Source organism: Ruditapes philippinarum, unplaced genomic scaffold (genome assembly GCF_026571515.1).
Source record: "Ruditapes philippinarum isolate M1 unplaced genomic scaffold, ASM2657151v2 ctg3401_1_1_1_1, whole genome shotgun sequence".
Taxonomy (NCBI): Eukaryota; Metazoa; Mollusca; class Bivalvia; order Venerida; family Veneridae; genus Ruditapes; species Ruditapes philippinarum.
Window position 1 is genome coordinate 181,079 of NW_026859473.1, and position 8,680 is coordinate 189,758.

The window sequence follows — 8,680 nt, forward strand, 5'->3', positions numbered from 1 at the left end:
TGCAGTATTTATCGCGACTAACGCAGTATGGGTTATTTTTGCTTATTCTGACTTATTATTTTACTATTTAATTATTATCTGACTTTGCTTATTAAAAGTAATTTTGATGGTGTTCAAGTGCCGTTTGTATTTTGTAAATTACTTGCTTTGTTCACTTCACAATGTTTTACTTTTGAATACATTTTTATTTTTAAATGACTGCAATGTTGGATCTGCATGCATGGAGGCATGCTGCTTTAAAGTTTAAACCCATACGGAAGTTAAAATGCGAACGGAGACCAAAATTATCTTTGTAGTTTTTAAGGAAAACTTGATTGAAAAAAAGAGAAAATAATTTTATTCCCTCGTTTCTATTTTGTAATTTTATTACTGATGTATGTATCAAAATGTATATTTATAATAAAATATGCATTGTACAGACTTTGATAAATTGAAAAATCAATGACTCTTTATCTAAAATAGCAATAAATTAATAATAAATATGATATAGTTTAAGAAAACAATTTCATTCTCCCATTTACATAATATGAATTCGGTAACAAAACAACGTTTAAATACATTTAGTCAGGGTGGGGTCCCTGGCCGAGTGGTTAAGATTTTCGACTTTAAACCACGTGCCCCTCACCGCTGCAGATTGGGACATTTTTATTCTGTCATTAAGGGGGGCTATCTCGATAGGTTACGGAACGTCTGCACAGGTCTGAAATAATACACGCTCCACCAGTATATCAGTAACAAATGACTTGTACTATGTTGTTGCGACTCGCACGCATTGACTTATTTGAAATGTGGAAAAAAGGTTGAAATAAACTTTTCAAAGCTACGTTGTCAAAAGTAAAAAGGTTCTATGGGGGATTAATTTGTATACGACACAACACTTAAAGAGTTATTTTTCAATCTAAACCATTTTGAATATAACGAGTGTTTACACTTTGTATTTTACAGTCCAGAGTTTTTTTAGTAAAATGGTATTAAGTAATACCAAACTTGTCTGCAGTCTACTTAATACCAGTGGTGTACAACTGTCTGTGAAGTAATAAAAGTACAAATACATAACTGAAATATCATAAATGTATTAACATATTATTAATTGGTTCATATGTGTGACGGCGATTTCAAGTATTTACAGTACTCGATCATTTGTAATATTTTTGTGAACAAATAAAATATCGTTTGAATCACGGGTAAAGGAATTCCACCGAGCTCCAAAGGTTTTAAAACATAAAATATGAATTTGAAATTTTACAAAGATCAGCTGGACACATAAAAAGAAATATATAAAAAAGATAGTAAAGCTTTTCAATTTTGGTTATTTTCCACAATTAAAATGACTTTTTTGGAAAAACGGGAGTGATCGAACGATCTAAATTTATTCAGAGCAGTTAATTGACCTAGACGTTTAGATTGTCTGTGAGTGTTTTACAACTAGAACTTCACATAACTTTTTCTTCTACATTTTTCTTTTGTCAAATGGTTCATTCCCAGACACAAATTTAAACATTAACATTTGAACATATATTCAGAATGAAAATCACAATTAAAGCTGTGACATGGTTTAGAATGCGTGCTTAACGCCCCCCCCCCCTTCCCCCACACACAGACACACACACGATTTGTTCATTAAACGCATTTTAAATGACTTTTTCAGATTACAGAAGCGGAGCGGAAGGTCGTTCTGAGATCAGATCATTACACAGCGGAACGCCTAAACCGATCAACGCCTTTATAACTGGACCGTCTGGTAAGAAAAACGATGGTTTACTTGGACGAAGGGGTGGAAAAGGTGTAGATCCATATGCATATAAAACATGGACCAAACGCATCATTCCAACAAATTCTGGATGGGACATACATCGAAGTATGTTTTATGGTAAAGAAGATAGCCCATATGAACCGTACAATGTGCGCAGAGATGGCCCTGTCGTATCAAATAATTGGGAGAGAAATGGCGCAATCGGACCAAATAATTGGAAAAGAAATGGCACAGTCGGACCAAATAATTGGGAGAGAAATGGCCCAGTCGGACCAAATAATTGGGAGAGAAATGGCCCAGTCGGACCAAATAATTGGGAGAGAAATGGCGCAGTCGGACCAAATAATTGGGAGAGAAATGGCCCAGTCGGACCAAATAATTGGGAGAGAAATGGCCCAGTCGGACCAAATAATTGGGAGAGAAAAGGCCCAGTCGGACTAAATAATTGGGAGAGAAAAGGCCCAGTCGGACCAAATAATTGGGAGAGAAAAGGCTCAGTCGGACCAAATAATTGGGAGAGAAATGGCCCAGTCGGACCAAATAATTGGGAGAGAAATGGCGCAGTCGGACCAAATAATTGGGAGAGAAATGGCGCAGTCGGACCAAACAGCAAAAAAGATGGTCAATTTCGACTGTCTATCTAACGGAAAGAGATGGTCCACGTCGACTATCTAACTGAAAGAGAGATGGCTCAGTCGACCAAATAACGGATAATAAAAGATACATAATTATGCTGGGAGTTGTTGTCTAAGGATATTCCAATATATCATAATTATGTCAATATATCAGTCCTAAATTGAGTTAATTAATAGATATAAAAGTAAACAATACATCATTTTATACCTATTTTTATGACTATAGAAACCCAAAGAAAAAAGTGCCTATCTGTTGACATTAATTCAGATTTGTTATCATTGAACATCAGTGGACGTTTCTAATTTCATAATAATAATCAGACATATTTTCATTTATAATTTTACAGAAATTGACTTTATGAAATAATAAGGTATAAGTAAATGTTAGCGTGTGTGGTCTAACGTCAAAAGTGGAGTTTGAAAGTGACCTCTAATTAGCAATTTTCTTTATGTTGATGATACATTTAAAATAGTTTTCATTACGATTGTTTCTTCCTCAAATCGTTCAAATCATTATTATAATTGATTTAGACTGTCGAGAAAGAAAGAAATGATACAGTTAACGAATGTGTGTCAGGACTGTACATCTACTTACAGCTTCCCTGTGCACGTAAAAGTGACCAATGCGTCGAGCTTATTACTGATATACATGTATATACTAAGCTGTAACTAAAACCTCCTAAATAGATGGAAAAATTATCTGATTTCTGGAATATCTCTTCTGCTTAATGCTTATCTAAGCATGTGCCGAGGTTGTTTTGTTTCATAAAGATGATCACCCTGTGCTCGTTTGATATAAAACGTGGATATGTAATGTTTCCCCTGGACTGCAAAGGGCATTCAACACGACATGATGTACTTCCATCGACTGACAAAACACTAGAATGTGGTGGGAATCGGTGTCCTGTGGACACAAGTCTATAAAAAGCATATCATGTATAACTACCAAACCCCTTGAGCCATGAAGTTTTATTTAAATATTTTGTAATCATGTGATTTTACGTACTGTGGTTATTTGAGTTTTGGCCTTTGATTTAGCAAAAAAATAAGCATTTTTAGATTTGGCATATTTAACTTAAAAGTATATGCATAAAATTAAAAGTGCCGAAACAAGAAAATTTCACTAAATATGACCAACATTTCTCATTTTAAAAAGATGTCGATTGCTTCCCATATCAACAGGGCAAGTGAACAAAATATCAAGGTAATAACGTCAATTGACTTAATTTGCGTACACACATATACATAGGTATCGTAAAAAATGGCGACGTTATAAAATTGTGTTTAGTTTTGATTTAAACACAACAAGAAAATAAAGCTCTTTTGACATCTACTTACCGCTTGTCTCGGGTACACCAACAATGTATACGCTGAATGAAAAAAGAATGGTTGAAGAAGGTATAAACTAGCATATAATAATTAATTAATTAATTTATGTATGTTCAGTTGAATTATAGTTTTTAACTTTCAAGTTTCGCTTTATTAGATTACAAATTTAGTTACGAGTACATGTATATTCCGGCACACAGTATTTTGATGAACATTTATAGCATAATTACGCGTTAATAAAATAACGTAACAAGATACGAAACAACACAACCTTACATAACGTAACTTAAAGCTGCACGCCTCCAGATGAGCCAAAATATTTCAAGAAAATTAATATTAGGAAAAATGTACTAACATTTTATGAAAATAAAAACATTCAAGATCCAAGTTAAATTTTACATGTTATGTGCGGTTTAAGACTGATTTTGCAGTATTTTATCACCATATTTCTACAGCGTTACTAACGCAGTAAGGGCTTATTTTGCATATTTGACCACTTTTTAGTCATTTTCTTGGATTGTAATTACCGATTGCAATATGTATATTACTTTATTTGTTAATTCACCTCACAATATTTTACAAAACATAACATATTTTATTAATCACATAAAATCTATACTTAATAGTGTAAAAATCTGAAGAAGTGTGATCAGAAAAAAATATAACAACACTGAAGTGAAGTAAGGGGCAATATTTTACAGCTTGCCACACAACACTCGACCCCTGTGGTTGTGAAGTTTAAAAGTGATCACTCGGAAGCATTAATCACAACAAAATAATATGAACATTGCAGACTCGGTTTGATTGAGTCTGTACATGAGGAGTAATGAAAAAGTTCAACATCCTTCAACCCCCCTACTTTAGCACATGTATGTATTATTTATACATGATAATCTAACATAAACATTATCAAGATAGCATAACCAGTGTACGTACTATGCACATATTTTATAGGGGTTATCTCCCATTTACCGATACGCGTGTCAAATGTAGCTACACATGTACTGACGGAATAGCGAAAAGTGCAGACAATGATCAGACGACACTGACTGCATGGGTATAGTACTAGCGAAATATTAACCCATAAATCAAGTCATTTCTTAATACATATACAACTAAAATGCCAAATTATTAGTTGGTTTGATACATTAGCCAGAATTATGTCAAAGTTATCTTATAAATAATGTTATTCTTAATGTTTAAATATATCTCTTACTCAAATGCGCTGGAATTATGTTGAATAAAGTATACATATGATTTACATGCTTCGATATGCTTTATAATAATAAATAAATGATAACATGCAAATAGAGGATGGTCACTCTGAAACTGATGTTTAAAGAACGTTGCAAAACGGAAACAATTAAAATGTTGCAGACTCGGTTTGAATAAGCCTTTTAATTATCAATTGACTGTACTGGAAAGTGCAAGCTACCGTCCAAGCCCCAGCAGAAGTTAACATTTAACATTAAATCGTAAAATTTTGAATATGGAAACATCCGTAGATATGTTCATCCGGCGGTTTTCATGGAACCTTCAATGTGTTCCATGAAAAGCGGAGTATAGTCCGCCAGTACAAGAAACGAAGAAAAAAAAACAAAAACAAAAAACAATGAGCGATACTAAATAAAATGGAATTTTGAAATGGGGTCAAAGGTTATTAATCCTGTATAGTGTATATTACAGACAAGCTGTCGAACGTCAAATTTGATAAAGCAGGCAACATATTCTTAGTGTGAAAAGTAAGGACTATAATTATACTAGCTAGAACCATCCAACTAGAAAAAGCCAAATAGAAATAACTAAAAGTACCACAAACACAACAATTATGTCGTGTCTTCAAGCACACGGAAATATAAAATGGCGTATTGTATATACTGGGCGACTTATATATCAAGCTTCGAGAAATATACCCGACTTAAGTTGTCAACATAATTACATACGTAAAAGAAAAGCCCAAACCTATCGAAAGCTAATATTTTAAAATACCTTTAATGTGTTATATTCAGAAAGATGGCAATGACGGAGTGCCACATGGAAAGAATCAAGTGTCAGATGGCTACACCACGTGTTTTGACCTGTAAGCAGGTCACCGTCTGTTCATGGATTGCACTGTTCACTATTTAGTCAATACATGTTTTGATTGTTTCTCTAAAATAATTTTTAAAACGGTTTTGTTCTAATTAAAAAAAAAAACTATGGTCAAGTCAATTTAAGATATGTAGCGATTTCTAGCTGAAATACAAAAATCTTTAATTTATCCATATATCACTAGGATTGCTAACATAGGAACGGACTTTTCTCATGCATTGCGTCCATATATTTCCTGACTTCCAGAATCCGTCGAATATCGAGGAAAAACTCAAGATTTTTTTACTCTATTCAGAACTTTCTCAGCATTGATTTAAATGCACGAAAAAATCAAATCAACATGAATTAGCATAACAATAATGAATAAACAATATTTAACAAATTTAATTTTTCATTAATTTAAAGGCCCATTATACACCAGAAATGTTTTTCATTTCATTCCTCGAAAAAAATTTGTTTTTGTTGTTTTCTAGAGTTTCCAAAAAGTTACCAATTGGCCATTGGCCAATTTCGTCAACTATCTTCATGTATTTTGTGCATCTGTCGCATGTTGGCAATGAGTAGAGATCTAAAGTAGTTGGAAATTGTTTACATTTTACTACTTTAATTACAAACAATTTTACATTAAGCGCTACTTATTAAATAATAAACATCTAACATGTTTTTTTTACTATTATTTAAACATTATAAAGTTCATGTTTGCTCTTTCTAATAGGAAAAAATATTCTTTTCTAAGGTAAAGTAGTTATCTTCCTCTAATTAGTTAAAAATAATAGACGTATTTTTACGCTTAATGGGCCTTTAATCATGTTCTTTTATTCAACCGTTTCAAATTTTGAATAGAAATTTGCGACTGGTACAGAACACTGTCTCTGTCCATGTAACGCCCATGATATATTTTGCATTGTTCCGTCAATATGTCAGGGGATTATTTCGACACGCGCAGTTTCCGCATCATTTATTGGTCAAACTTACCGTTCACGTTCCTGGAAACGGCGTTATCATATCGGAGTTTAACAATCATATGTTTTACTGGAAACCAACAGGTTTCTTCCTAGCCTTGGCACATTTCGGTGAACCATATTAATTTGGTCCCCGGTGTTTTTGGTGTCTCGTCTAATATTATTTCAGCACCTGCGCATTTTGGTATTGTACGGACCAACTTTTATTTAATTTCTATAACAGAGGAATAATTTATTTTAGAGTTATTCTGGCTCATGTTGATTTTACACAAATGAGGCGGGAGTATATGACAAGGTATCTGGTCTGTATGAATGTGAAGTAACTCAGGGATCAGGATTCTTTTTGTCATATATGATGTCATTCGGAACACCTCGGCGATCTCCGAACTTGACGGAGATTGCCGAGTTGTTACGATTGATATGATGTACTAAATTCAGACCTACTCAAAACTTTAATTTTCATTCTTAACATAAAACAAAAATGCCGCTAAGTCACACGTGCATGTTATTAAGAAATGCGTAATGGTATAATATAACATAGAAAACAAGGGAAGCTATGTGACACATCTCTATTAGATTGAAAAGAATTTGTTTTTTGTGCACGAGTTATCTACGTATGCGTCTTAAATTTCAAACTAGTATAAAGTTGACACGGGACAGCTTTATTCAAAATGGTGTCTTGTAATTTATTTTGTAATACTGTATTCATGGTGCGTAATCGTTTCGGGCTGATTTGGAATATTTACCCGTTTCTGAACTGATTTGGACTTATGGCGCCGGTTGATTAAGATAAAATGGATATTAGTACATGTATTTAGTTACCCAAACAAATTCAACGCTTTCAGTGCTTTGATTGAAAAAATGCCTAACATTACTTGGCACGCAATAGGGAGTGCAGCTTCACATCCTTATATAGTTTGTACATTCTTTTATTCAAATAAGGTATATTCAGTTTAAATTTCATAAATTCAAAAACTTTCTGCGATAACAATATTTACTAATAATAATTTCGATGGATGAAATTAACAGAAGTTGGTTACCGTTTTAGTCATAACCGGACAAGCAGAGCTACGATAAAATTTATTATAAAATTTCATATGTAGTTGCGTGTATTTTAATGCTTTAATTCTTGCTTCGACAAAAAAATTATTGATTTGTAAATAATTTAAATAAATACTGTAGATATTCAATTTTGTTTCTTGGCCAAGAGAAAATATTCGAATTTGATTCGCGCACCTGCCGTGACGACATTGTTTGATCACGTGACGCACCCAGACAACGAAGCTGTGTAGAAGACAAATAATTCGTTGTGTTTTGGTGCAATTACCAGGAAATTGACCTAATTATCACTCTGAAGCATGGAATAACAACACTTATTATCTTTAAACTGTTTACTTCGGAAAGTTTAGTGTGTTGAAGGTTGAAAGGAAAGTTAGGCAGGATGAGCCACGTACACGAGGGGTAAGATGGACTAATTAATAATCAATTAGATCTAATTAAACAACTAATTGTTTTCTTTTTGATGATAAAAAACCCCATTAAAGTACATTACTTTAGTCTTACTTTATGTAAACACATGTTACTTGTTTATGTCAATTTGCATGAGCGCTTGTGTTTTGTTAATGCAAGCTGCATTAAGATTTGACATAGGCCTACTCTTCTTTCTAAGTTAATTAATTAATATGAAATTAGGCAAAGCCTATGAACGGGGAAGCAGGTTAAAAACTCAGTTTATTTTTTTCATTTTAAAGATGTCATTTGGTTTTACATGCACCGCTTCCTTTTTCACTTGGAACACTCAACAATTATAATTAATCCAAAAAGTTGTGATTGTTCCGTTATAGGGATACCCCGCCAATTATCATTAAGTTACACTGAAAATGGCGGCACCCTACTACAAAATGACACTG

The 8,680-nt window shown here is 33.2% G+C and overlaps 1 pseudogene; it reads left to right on the forward strand.

Moving 5' to 3' along the window:
• Nucleotides 1-1,654: 1,654 nt before the first annotated feature.
• Nucleotides 1,655-2,455, forward strand: LOC132756628 (uncharacterized; annotated as a pseudogene).
• The last annotated feature ends 6,225 nt before the right edge of the window (nt 2,456-8,680 follow it).